The following is a 14,655-nucleotide window of genomic DNA, read 5'->3' as shown; positions in this document are numbered from 1 at the left end:
GAATAGACAGTACTGCATTACTATTGTAATTTTTATTAGCTTTTGACACAATGACAACACATAGAGCACGTGGAGGTATGAAGATTAATATATACTACTGGATTCTTTTCACCGTGACAATCGTTTCAAGATACAATTTATCTGGTTGAGCTTTGCAATTGGAAATGTCAGAACCAGATTTTTACAATGTGTGACACCAAATGTGGTCCCTATGAAGAGCTACATTCCCTCTTACAAGAAAATCTAGATTTGAATTTCAACACTAATGGGGTGTTTCTGATTGCAGCTAGTTCTCATTAATGTCCACCTGTGAATTGATCACTCTGCTATGAGTAGGCTTTTCCATCCTTTGTTAAAATTAGTCCATTACTCCTTTCCATATTTGAGTCATTACTGAAGACTTCTTTTCTCCAACCCTTTTATGTAATCTGGGTGAGCAATATTACATGACTCCTAGTGGGATAAAAAAAAGTGTCTTCAAGATGATGTAGATACAGAGCAGGAAGGTGACATTTTTTATGAAGAATATGTCTTCCTTTGATGGTTAGAGTGATAGTGAAAGAAATTAAGAAATACAACTGAAGACAATAAAAAGATACATCTGAATGAAAGATATGGAGCTGGGAAGCAGCCTACTGGAAATATGTACAGGGATCAAGGTGGACAAAGAAATATTTTTGTTTATAACGATAAGGTTTAAAGGCAAAAGAATCTTGATACAGAAAAATAGATCCAAAAGTAGGGGATGAGGCAGACTTGATTGCAGAAAACCGTCTTCTCAGTCTCTGAGAAAGCTGATTTCAAAAGAAAAGACACTGAAAGCTCTAGAGCAATCAGGAATGAACAAAGGTTTCTATGAAGGTCAGAGGAATCCCAGTGGGAAGTGAAAGGAGAAAAATAAGACCAGGAGTTCCAAACTCTTTGTTGTAGTCTGATAAAGAAAAAATGAGAAAGTTATCTTTTTCTGGCATCAAATCTTCCATAATAGCCCTGTGGAAGAGAAAACAAATATTTAATTTCAACTTTTTCTTGCTTATATTATTATCCATTGATTCTGTTGGGACACATCTGAGGAGGAAAACTGTTTATTAACCTGTCATGTGTCATCAAGCATGCAGTCATCTGTGCTTAGCCTGCCTAGGCTTTTTTTCCACTCAGTGATACCTTGCATATCACATGACTCTAGGGCCCTTTAGGAGTGACCTTGATATTTTCCAGCACAAGGAGAAGGGAAGATGCAATCCAAATTCAGGTTGCATTCACTCTCTAGGTAGGTAGCTGAACTACAACTGTTAGCATGGTTGTGTATAATTGTCTGTGTCAGGCAGCATGTGCTAAGTCATTGCTTTGTGAAATGCTTTATTTTGGTTGAATGTTTCCCTTTAAACTTTTGCCAAGTTCTCTTATTTTCTGAAGTTTGCCAGTAAAGTGTTATTTGACCTCCTATGAAACATGCAGCATCTTCTCCTGTGCACACTGTCAAGGTATAAAATTCAGCAGAAGATTTTTGGAGCCTTGTATATTTTTAACATAAAACCCCTTTGATGAGATCATAGCTCGAATCTGGGATCTTATGGTATAGCTTACTTACTGCTTAATAGCATTAGATGCTATAAGCAAGATCAGAGAAATGACCACCATTGAACACTTCTGAAACAGCTCTGAAGGGGCTTTTATTTTATTAGATGTGGAAAAATAAAGAAAGATGCAATTGATTTTGTCATTTGCTGAAGAGAAAAGGATGATTAAGAAAGGATTAAGAGACATATTGTACAGAATAATCTTCTGCAAGCCTGAAGACTCAGAGACATCAAAACTTCCTTAGGATTTTACAGAGGAAAAGAATGACCACTGAGTGCAATGTATGCATAGAAGTGGGCTATGACAGAGCTGTTCCCCCATAAACCAACACAAGGATTGACTATAAATACTACAGATTTCCATTAGCAACGGTGGAGATATTACTTCCAAAAGAACAGCAGTTTTGCCTAAAAACATGAAATTCCTTTGGAAAAGAGCTTCCTTTTGGTGGTGCCTGCAATTCTCTCCTTTCCAAAAACCTTTAACTTAAAATCCTTATTTTATCCCTTCTCCAGTGTAATCCCAACCCTCATAGACAACCAGTCAACACTGAGCCATTCTGGTTTCTTAACTGTTTTCATCTGATTTACTGTTTCACTAGTGCTGATGATAGTGGACTAATTTGTTCCTCTTTGCTTAAAAGTTTCCATTTACTTCAATCCATTTCATTCAAGATTTGCAAGCCTGGGCCAACTCAAAAGAACTTTTTCATTATTGATTTTTTTAAACTGGTTTACTCACCAGGGACTCAGCTCTATTTTAAATAAATACCTCTTTCCTTTCTTTAAAAATAAAATCATTAAAGGTGGGTGTCCATTTATCTGTGAATATTCTGCATGCTTATTAATTCCACCTTCCCCCCAACCTTTTTGTCCCCCCATTTTTACATAGTTTACATCTGCACATTCTCAAGCAAGTGGGGACAGAAGGGAAATGATTATATTTCTTATACTCTTGACTAAACTGTACATGTTCTGCTCTTTTTCACATTTAAATTCTGGAACACTCTCCTCTGCTTTCAAACACATGTATTTGACTGAACTTCCATCAATCCCAATGGTGCAAATGTACTGTAACTATGCAGACACAAGAAAGCTGTTAGTTGTCGATGAACACCTTGATGTATTCAAGTTTCATAAATAACCCAAACTATTTTGCAAGAAAGAAGATTGAAAGACTCATTTTAAAAGACTCCCTCCTCCACCACCTAATTTCTCTATAAAATAAGGCAGAACTGATTTTTGCTGTGGTTGAATGGATGAAAAGAGTTTAGGCTAAAAGGCATTTTTCAAACATACTCCATCATAACTTGTGACAGGGAATAACCACAACTACAAATTACATAATTCCCTTGAACTGAATTACCTGGGGTCAGAAGCAATGAAATCTTGTCCTAAGAACTTTTTATCTCCTGAATTTAGGCTTGAATAATTCAGGTTGCTTTCCATACTTTTTCCTGCATCCTCTCCCATATATTAAGTGTCTTCTGTGCTATTCAGCTCCAATGGCATCAGAAAGATTTAAACTCATCCTGCTGGGCCAAGGGAACCACTGAGTTGCTATTTTCTTTTAGGATCAAGGTGTAGGCAGCAGGTCAGAGAGATGGTAAAGGAAAGAATTCCTCATAACTCAATGATTTTAGGTTAGGTAATGTATATATTCCATTCCTTCATTTATTTGTCAACACTAAAAAACAGTAGACATATTTTGAAGGTCCATCTTTCTCATCTTTAATCAGATAAAATCTCCCAACAGAATAGAGAAAACTATGATTGCATTTTTAGTATCTCTTATCAGCCACGTGGTTCCATATTGACAATCTTTACTGGAAGTCAGTCTCTGTCCTATCACTTTCTTAGTTATCACATGTAGAATAGTTCCTCAGAAGTAGAAAGTACTGAGGCACTAACCTCCATAATGGTTTATCTTCAATAGAATTTTGTTCCCATTAAACTCTTCCTCATATAGTGGTACACTGCTAATGTGACCTACAAACAAATTTAAGTCTATTGTATAAGCTCTGATGTACAGAAACAGGGTTTTTGCTTTGCTCACATTGTCTACTTTATTTGCTGCAGAAAAGTCTGTAGATCTAACTTACAGACCATTGGCTGTTTGTCATATAAGCAAGCTAGAAATTAACAGCCTTACTTTTCTTCCCCCCAAATACCATTTCAAATTTCATGGATCAGTAAACATATTCTTAAGAGCTGCTAGAATACTGCATTTACTGTTTTTCTGCTTGCTGTGGGTTATTTTTTTTGAAAATTACTCCTTAATAAAGTCTGGTTCAATAATTATACGCTACTACAAACAACGTAAAGTGGTTTAAGAAGTGAAAACTTTTATTTCTGTGCCAAGCAGGGGTATTGACTGAAACTAAAAATATTTTCTAAATTCTACGGAAAAAAATTCTGGATACTGATGTTTGTAAGTATTATACACACTGAACATCATGTCAATAGACAGGACGCTTTACTACCATTCACTTCATCATTAAGAACAGATGAAATAACTAAACAACAGCTGTACTGTAGCTGTGTAAAAGAAAAAAAAAGAAAAGAATGTTTATTGCTTTGTGATATTTTGTGTGGAAAAAAAACCCCAAAACAACAAAACCCCAAATCATCCACCTTCAAAATTATAGTCTATATATACTTCAAGAAGTATTACATATTTGCATACAGGCAACCTAATAAGAAAATAAAAACAAAGTCATGATTCTCCTCCTGTCTGTTCTTCACCCAACTTTCTAATTTGTACCTCACCATTGTTCTCTTTGGGAACAACTACCAAGCAAAATGCATTACACCTCGCCTTATAGTTGTATTGAATGATCCACACATGTTGCTCAGATAGGTATTGCTATAATTAGTCTCCAACAGACCATTTACAGTTTGTTGGCAGAACTCTACATTGCTGCAGAGTGTTCTCTGACTTTGGGTCCTGAACCCTGGGTCAGAGAACCTAAGCTTCTCTGTTTCAGTCAACCACTTCTATTTGTTTCTGTAGTTGTTATATAGTTCTTTTTTATGGTTATGTCTGGCAGAAGAGATTAAAATAATTTCCTTTTCCTCCTTGCCCATTCATACAAAAAATTAAATATGCTTTCAGCCTCACATTTCACTGCTTGTTAGCATACAAAGATGTGGATGTAATCCTGCCTAATGCTGAAGCTACAGACACTATTCCACCATTTGCAAGACATGTTGATTTAAGTATCAATAGGGCTTTTTTTTTTACCAGAATAGAAACTGAAGATCTTGTAAAAGTCTACGTTATTTTTTACTTATTGGTATAACACTGCTTCTTGTTCCATGAAGCATGTTCTTATGCCATGTTCCTTGTTTTGGAAGAACTCTGGGTTTTTAGGGTGTTAGCTATCTCTGTGACATTTCAGATTGAATTTTTCCAAAGAAAATCTAAGAAAGAGGGTGCCCTTCCTCCAACACTTTCAAATTAACCTTGGATTCTACAGGCAGAGGGAACTATTGCGTTTTGTTTTGTTTTGTTTTTTTTTAAATCAATCTAAACTCAGATATTGAATATAGGCATAAGCACTTATACTTAAAAGCCAAAGTTTCTAAGTGTATTATAGAGAAAAAAGAGATGTGCTGATGTGCCATTTTGAAATATCTAAAGCTAACAGGCTCATATTAATGAATCTGGTAGTCTTATCTGAGATTCTGCATAAAAGCATTTGTCTTAGCATCTAGGTAACTTTAGGCTATGGGCAAAGATCTAAATAAATGAGATTTCACTAGGATGAAATTAGCATAAAGTTAGAGGGAATAGGAAAATTATCTAGTAGATTTAGTACAGAAAATTATGGCTTCATGTCAAAGTACATGGCTACATTTCACTGTTGAAAAAGGTAAGAATCAAACAAGACACCACAAAAGCAGGAAGCAATACTATAATTTTAATTTCAGAAAATCTCAGATTGGTTGCTTTTTAAAACATTAATAGTTGCAGCATCTCAGAATAGTATCTTGGATTTTTCCCTGCTTGAGGGTTTCACCTAAAAGGAAACAATTTCTGGAGAATTGAGGACAGGTATTGATTATGTATTATCATTCAATTATGAGAAATATTGCAACTAAAAATGTTGCTTGCTGAAGAAAGTAATAAAGACAAACTAGAACTTATCATTCAACACTGCAACTTACTATTTTGGAGGAATAGTTTTTTTCCAGATTAGTTTTCCAGTAAATCAATTAAATAACTAATAAATCTGACCATAAAATTTAAATAAAAATAAGTAAGAATCTTATTTCTTTTAAAAGATTATCTCAGAGATGAAGTTTTTGCAGTAACTGATCAAATAAAGGCATGATTTTAAAAGTTTGCATGGATATTCACAGAACTCTGACTTATCTTTATGGGAGTCATGTGGCTAAAACTCCTATGTAACACCTTAAGAGTGTGCTCTATGGTGTCTCAGAAAAGGGACTTTACATACTGTAAGATTGCTCAACAACACGTGTGAGGTTAAATCAATAAGTCATTGTATGAATGCTTTATTACCCATAACAGATAAAAATACATTGCCTAGAGGCTGTTTCCAGTTCTTGTGTGGCAACAATAAATTAATCAGGTCTGGTTTGTTATTTTAGCTGCATGTAATTAAATGTGCAACAGAATAAAAGGGAAGGTTTAAAGGAAATGTAAAGCTCCAAAGGCAATGAAAACTGCAGATGAGAAGTATCTCATTTAATCCATAGGGCTTTGATTGAAAAAAAGTAGATGTAACATTCATTAGCTCCTTAGAGTTTTTTGAAGAGGGTATCCAAGGAACAAAGTGTTGACCAACTGTCACCCCCGCTACTCATTTAACTTCAAGGTAGGACATCAGAAACATTTGCATTTGTCCCAGTGTCTACACATAGCTGACCAACTGCTAGTGAGCATGGGGAACAGTTAACTTAGATGAAGTAACATCACTGTAAGAAGAATATACCCTAATTCACTACATTATTCAAGAGTGAGTTACCGTTTAGGATAATATTAAGAGCCTAAATGAACTGGAAAACCTGAGATTTTCTTTTTTTCCTCTAGTTGCAATGAAGAGAGTTGGATAGTCATTGACCTTGTGGTGTCATGGGCTGTGTGGGGTGTTTTACAAGGTTACTGCCCTCAGTGCAACTAAAAAAAGTAAAATATATATAATTTTAATTTTCTGTAATATTTATTTTATGGTAGTGTTTTCTGTCCTTATTTTGTGCATCTATCAAACAAAGACATGGTGTTAAACTATTTAGAACAGGTGGAAACATGAGCCAGCAAGTTGAACGTGAGCCAGCAGTGTGCCCAGGTGGCCAGGAAGGCCAATGGCATCCTGACCTGTATCAGGAACAGTGTGGCCAGCGGGACCAGGGAAGTGATTCTTCCCCTGTACTCAGCACTGATGAGGCCACACCTTGAGTACTGTGTCCAGTTCTGGTCCCCTCAGTTCAGGAAGGATATTGAGGTGCCGGAGCAGGTCCAGAGAAGAGCAACTAGGCTGGTGAAGGGACTCAAGCACAAGTCCTATGAGGAGAGGCTGAGGGAGCTGGGGTTGTTCAGCCTGGAGAAGAGGAGGCTCAGGGGAGACCTCATCACTCTCTACAACTACCTGAAAGGAGGTTGTAGCCAGGTGGGGGTTGGTCTCTTCTCCCAGGCAACTGGCAGTAGGACAAGAGGGCAAGGGTTTAAACTGTACCAGGGGAGGTTTAGGTTGGATATTAGGAAGAAATTATTTACAGAGAGAGTAACCGGACGTTGGAATGGGCTGCCCAGAGACGTGGTGGCTTCACCATCCCTGGAGGTTTTTAAGATGAGACTGGATGTGGCAGTTAGTGCCATGGTCTAGTAACCATGGTGATGTTGGATCAAGGGTTGGACTTGATGATCTCAGAGGTCTTTTTCAAACCAGTTGATTTAATGATTCTATGAAATGACAGCTCATAATTTCAAGATATCATATCTCAATAACTGCCACGTGTGTGTCCTTATTTCTAACACATTTAATATCATCTCATGGATGGGAAAATCTAGTGCAATTCATAACAACACCTAGATAAAATGAACATTGTTCTTCTCAGGACAACATAAATCCTACTGCACATTCACTAAACCAGTAAGAAAAAGTCAGAACTTTTTTCTCAATGGAGCATTTACAAAATCCTCACTTGGAAGATTAACTTCGCAATTACTAAAAATTAGCAATAATTACTGTTTGGTTAGCTATAATTCAAAGGAAGCGTAAGCAATCAGAATCATCATCTGTCTAGGGGAAATGACTAACATCATATCATGACATGAAAAATGCCATATGATTTGCTCAACCTATTTTGTAATCATCTAATTTATCTGAAAATCGTTAAGAAGTACTAAACAAACAGCAAAGAGAGAATTCTATTAGTAAAGAAGAAAATATTCTACTATATCACAAGTAAATATCTGTGTATTTTTATCCTTATCTGTGTTGTCTTATGAAAATTATCACAGACAGCCTATACCATTTGAGAAAGAATATATGCAGCATGTCACTTTTTCCTGTACCTTAAGTGTTGCTATACTGAGACCTCTATTCTCTTTTGTGAACTCTGGATCAAATAAACTAAAAAAGTTTCCTTCATTTGAAATAATATAATTATGGAACTCAGACAGTTCTTTGAGGGTGATCTGTTTAGTCAATTTACAGACAGAAAATATAAACGAAAGCAAACAATTTGCAATGCGCATTCTAAGTGTTCTTTCATTACTACTGCTTCTATACTTGTAAAAAAAACAATGTTTCTCTTTTTATGTTGAACATAATATATAGTTAGCATAAATCCATTGTGACAATACACTTCTGTGGTTTGATCTTTGCGGTTGGGATTGTACACCCAAGACCCAAAACATCAGCCTTCAAATTTTTTTGCCTTTACATGTTCCCGTGATCTCCTAATAAACATTGCTTCTTCTGTGTTCTTGTTTTTGCTTTTGGCTTTTTTTTCCTCCAGCTGACAGAAGCCCCAAGTGATTTGGTTTCATTTTTCAGGCAAAATTTCTTGGAAAACTCAACTGAGAACATGTGCTGTGAAAACCACTTGAAAATCATCTATGCACATATAGGTATGACAGCTGTGCAGCATGCAACTGGCCACTAGGAGAGGTAGAAAAATAAAGGCTAAACTAGAAAACAAGTAGAAGACTTTGTCCCCAGATGGCTGTTTTCATACTACCTACAAATGCTTTTGGGCAGTATCCTAGATGAATTTCAAACTCTTTTGAAATTAATTAATCAGTCTTCAGTATTGCCTATAGTACAGTTACACAAATCATACACTAGCCAAATGGCAAATAAAGTAGGATAGATAACATACAACTGAAGAGAATTCTAGACAACAGACAAGCAGGACTTTAAACTTAAGGGTCTATTATCACAACTTTCTCAGTGGTTTTTTTACTTCTCAGTTCTTGTGAGAATTTTGGACAAAATAATTCTCCTACATAAGCAATATTTATGTAGCAGTAGTAACTCAGTATTTTAGATAAGAAATCTGATAAAGGGCTGAGAGTTGGAATATGCAAAATCATTATTCTCTTCAAAATGAGAGCAAAAAGTACTATCCCTCCTCGCGGGATCTGCTTCTTATTGGTCTGTTATCTGGCTCAAAACCCAGCTTGTTGCAAACAGAAGTTGATTTGTTGTGGTCATTCTTTGGTGCTCATGCCCTGGGCTGTTACCTTCCACACTGTCAGCAAAGCACTCACTGCTTTTGCAAATGCTCGATTATTTGAGCCATTAACTGTTAACATTCAGTGTCTCACAAACCATCAATGTTGTTTACATTTCACCAAATGCAACCTAATTAATAGAAAATTAACTTTTAAAACTTTGTTGTCTCAGTGTTTTGTGTCATTTAGGCAATCAGAAATTACATAGGTGAATTGACTTTCTATATCTAAAGTTTTCATCTAACAATATAGGTACATTACAATTCTATTCTAAATGATAGAATCTGAACCTCTTCTTCATAAAATTATAAACAAAGCAATAACCTTTCACTTTAGAAAATCTTTTCCTATTATCTTTTAAACTGCATTGTTACATTTTGTAGGTAAGTACTTTTTCATGCATTTTAAACATTTTTGAAGAGTTTATTTAGTTTCAGAATGAATGAAAGTTAAATTTATGTAAGCATTCATTCACTTTTTTTCCCCTCTACTTCAATTGGTAATAAAAAAGCGCTAGCTGAGGCTTGATTTCCGTAGTTACACTGGATTTGCCCTGCCATGGTTCCATTTACTTTAGTAAAGTTACATTTAATTTGCACCAGTGTAATGGAATTATTCTTGTGCAGTCCTTTTTCCAAATCTGTATATGAGGCAACTAAGCGTTGCCTCGTAAAGCTTAGTGTAATAGGAAGTATGCATTCTTTCACTGTGACATTTTAAAAATTTTATTCAAAGCATGGGAAAAAAAGAAATATATCTTTGGCAAAAACAGTCTCCCACTTGCAATTTATGTTCCATTACACAAGTCTGTAGTGTCTGGGAACTGTAACATATATACTATTTACCCAGCTGGTTTTTGTTTGGGTACTTACATTGGCAGCCTCAGCAGCAGGAATGAGATGAGACTCACCACCTGTAGCAGTTGTGGCGGGAAAAGCTGCTGTCATCATCTTCATTAACTTGGGAACCTGTCATAGGACATATGTTATTCTAAAAAAGGTTAGATACTCAAAGTGCTATTCATACCAGTGTATAAGAAACCTTGAGATATACCTTATGTCTATTTTACAAGTCAGTGCAATCTAAAAATAACCTTAACAGATGTAAAAGCCAAATTCAAATCCATTAAAATGCTGCAATTAAAAATATGAAAGTGAATTATTAAAAATCCCTATATCTTTTCTTTAATTCTGCTACTTTTATAGCAGCTTTTAATAGATTTTTTCCATGTAAGCAGAATCTGTGATTCAGAAATGGTTTAGTTCTGTACCTACACGTTAAAAGATCCTGCAAATTAGTCAGAATATAAAATGGATCTGGAGTGTTCTCATCTATTATAGGTATGAACTGTTGCGACATTTTGGAAAGCTATATGGGACTTGAGGAGAAGAGGCAATGGAGCAGAAGGCTGTCTTCCTAAAATCTTCCAGAAATTTCCATTTTAAGGTTAAAGTACAAAACAAGTTATTTGATCTGCCTTTTGAAAGTATTGCTCTATTATCTTGGAAAAAATCTGTTTTTCTAGGAGGAAAAAAGAAAAAGAAAAGAAATGTCCAAAATAACATTCATGCTCTCTTTGTCTTCATATCCCACCTGACTCCAGCTTGTCTGGTCCTTTGAAAGACTGACCAAATTTAACTGCTTGAAACAATGAATGTTTTCTACTAGATTAATGAAAATTAAATCAATATGATTCTTGGTTATAATACTCAAAAATATAACTTGGGATCTAAGCTCCATAAAGAAGAATGTATTTCAGTTTTAGTTCTATTTATGCTCATTCTTATGTTGTGGGAACTATTTTTTTTATAATTTCCATGTTTTTCAGTCTTTACACCTTAAAATAAATGATGATGATGATAATAATGTCACCAAAAATCATGAAATAAACTCTCCAACCAGTTTATTAGGTTAGAAAGACAATAATACTTTATTACAGGGCTCGTTACATGGCAGATTGCTCCACCTAATATGCACACCCAGCTGCCTAACAGAGCAGGTTATATTCATGAAGCTACAGATTCACTATATTTTTGTTACATCTCCATTAGAATTCCTGAATACATGCATATATGTTAATTATTCCTGTGGACTTGTTTGGATATGGTTTCAGATCTTCTAAGGAATCTTTTCTTCTTGAGAGTTTCCCAATTATGTGGTCAGATCATAATGCACTTCTTTTATTGTTTGCTCTGATCCTTGTTCTCAAAACTAAGACTTCTGCTAGTACACATTAATTGCTGATATAAGGATGAAGCACTATTGTGCTAAAGTTAAAAAAATTTTCCAACATATTCTCTCACTGCTGCATACACTTCTCTTTAAAGAAATATAACTTGTTCAGTAACACCACCACCACCACCAGCACAATAACAATAATAATGAAAATTAGACAGTTGTAATGAGGGACTGATGGTTTTATTTTGATTCTATTTCTTTTGGTTTTTGCAAATAAGATCACAATTCATGAACTTAAGAAAAGTCTGTGTGGAAAGCACATATATGTGGAACTGCATGGGTCTTAACAGAAAGCTGTGGATTAGTGTGCTTTGTGTGAACAAGGGAAAAACTCAATTTCCCACATTTGGGCCTGTATTTTTGCCACATCATGATTCCGTCTTGGGACAAAGCCCTCCTCAGCCTGTGGTTTCCCTGAAGCAAAAGCAAGATGTGCATCAGATGCAAAGCATGACTTACATTATCTGTTCGATCTGAAAAGGGAACCAGCATCCTAGGATCTCCTATAGCACTCCCCATCCCTCAGACAGACAAAAATACAGTCTCTTGTTTTAAATTGAATTCATCAGCAATGCTGCTGCCCTGGTTCCACTTATACAAGTTTACTGAACTGAATGTCGTGTAAATTTAAGAATTAAATATCTTGACATTGAAAGAGGACACGTATTTATAAATAACTTAGCAATTTTGCAGCATAATCATAGTATAATGAATATGCTCTATTATATAATATAGAATATATATGGAGGAAGAGAGGTGAGTGAAGTGGAGAGAAAGGGAGAAGAGGGGACAATCTTTCTTCTCTCTCTTCCTCCTGTTCTCTTTCTTAAGGGACTGTAGAAAGGATGTTTGTTTCTATTATGTCTGACTCTTGCAGTGCTCTCACACAGAGACCACTGACAGGGCAGTATGAGATCTAGATTTCAGCTTTCACCTGAAGTGCTGTGACCTGCATCTCTCTCTGGATAGAACAGACTGAGTTAAGTAGCCTTAAGCACTGTGTTCACATCTGTTTCACACCACAAAATAAAACAGTGAAACAGTCTTTTCCTGAAACAGAGGGTAATATATAGTTGTCTTAGTTTGCTGATATGTAAGAATGATGATACCATATGTGTGCCTAAATGCTGACAAACTGAATCCTTAAATTCTAATATTAGCTTAACTCCACCCATTTCATATAATTACGTCAATGTTCATTGTGCCAAAAATCACGTATGTGAGAAAGACTGTAGTCTGATAGTTAGGATATTCATAAAAGACTTGAATCATCTGCTTTTAATCCATGTTTCTGTTAACTGCTATTTATTCATCTGAATAAATGCAGTATTAAGATCAGAGGGTGAATGACACGAATTCTGGACCAATTGGAGTGGGACCAAGATTTAAAGAAGTGGCATATGGATGAGTAGTGTTGTGCTGAATGCCAAAGGCACTGGGATATTATGTAAAAGGATGCTCCTCTAGCAGTTCAACAAATCTAGAGAGGAAAGGGGAGAAAATGGTCACTAAATATTGTAGATTCTTTCATAGTTTAATGATGGCTAAATCAATATTGAGAGGTAAATTAATTTTTAATGCTTTGTTAAATATGTGCAGGATTCCTGCTTTCCAGAGATCTAAATTTAACTAATTTCCTGGATATTGCCATATTCTTGTCATTTCTAAATACTAATTTAATTATTTAAAGTTAGCGAGCACACTGCTTTTCAGTTCAGCTTCTGGTTCTTTTATCTTCTTTTTTTGTAAGAAAATTCTTTAAATTTATTCTGGAGGAATAATAAAACCAATAAACACAGTAAAATTCATGGTTACTGTTTTCTTCACAAAATTTGCCAGTGAAGTCTGGACAGTTGAGAGGGATGTATAATTTGAAGTATATGTAGCCCACTGGGGACTCACAGAGGATGTGCAGGAGCTTTTATTGATTACAGCGTGTGAATAATTTGAAGACAGTATGCTGATAATACTGAAAAGAAATATAGTCTATATTAAAAAGCTATCATCTGTCTAGCCACTGCCCTATATAATTTCAAATTAATACCTTCTCAAACAAAGGACTGAAATTCACTTTTGCCATTCATCTCTGCCAAACTGAAAGAAGTTTCACAATTCTTTTACAGTGCTTGTTGCTATCACTAACATCACTTTGTCAGAGAAGATGGTGAGGCTCTCTAAATGGGTGTAGATGTTGCTGTTGTGATCTTAACCACCAAGGGGAAAGTACACAGCCCTATGCTTAGATCTTGATGAGATAAAACCTTTATAATTCACATTCTATACTTAATAAAAATCAAAGCACGGAGTCCTTAATAATGAACAACCAAACCTTATTTTAAAAGTGTAAAGTGCTGCCGTGAGGCAGTAAATAATTTTTTTCTCTATGGCACCTTAATGGAGAAGTAGAAAATGGGCTACAGGTTAGGAATGTGTATTCCTAGACTATGAAGTTGTAGATAGACTTGCATCCTTGAATGAATCATAACATTAGCAGCCCCTGCAAACTGAAAGACCAAAGACTTTAATTTAATACCATTATCTGTTGTTATAATCATAAATTTAATATCATGAAATTAAGTCTAACCCACATATACATTTGACACGTGCTGCCAAAAAGAAGGAAGCTAGGAGATAGGGTCTGCTTTCCAGCTGTTTCATCTGACGGCATAAAAATTTACCATCTGAGCTTGTTTGCTGACAAAGAACATAAAGAATACAAGGCTAAAAGTCTGTAAAAAATACTGTTTTCTCCAAACTGGCATTTTTTTGTAATTGCTTTAAAAACATTAGAAAAGCTCTGCAGCTAATTCTGACTAGATATATGAAATGGCAGATACCAGTATTTTTAACCTCATGATCTCATCAGATCCCTTTCAAACAAGTAATTTTTTTTATCTTCAGTAGTTTAAAGAAATTTGCCAGAAAAAAACCAAGACAATCATATCTTTTTGGGTCTTATATCAGTATAAATTTCTACAATCAATACTTTGGTTTTGAGTTTTGGGATACACTAAAATCTTCTACTAGAGAAAAATTATGGAGACCTTGTCAAAATACTTGAGACAGGTGCTTCTCTTCTGCAGCTCAATATTTCTGAAGCTAATATAATTTAGTGAGTAGACTGCAAAA

This window comes from Neopelma chrysocephalum, unplaced genomic scaffold (assembly GCF_003984885.1).
Source record: "Neopelma chrysocephalum unplaced genomic scaffold, ASM398488v2 Primary Assembly neopelma1_59, whole genome shotgun sequence".
Taxonomy (NCBI): Eukaryota; Metazoa; Chordata; class Aves; order Passeriformes; family Pipridae; genus Neopelma; species Neopelma chrysocephalum.
The sequence above is the reverse complement of the archived record's forward strand: the minus strand, read 5'-3'. Positions refer to the sequence as shown.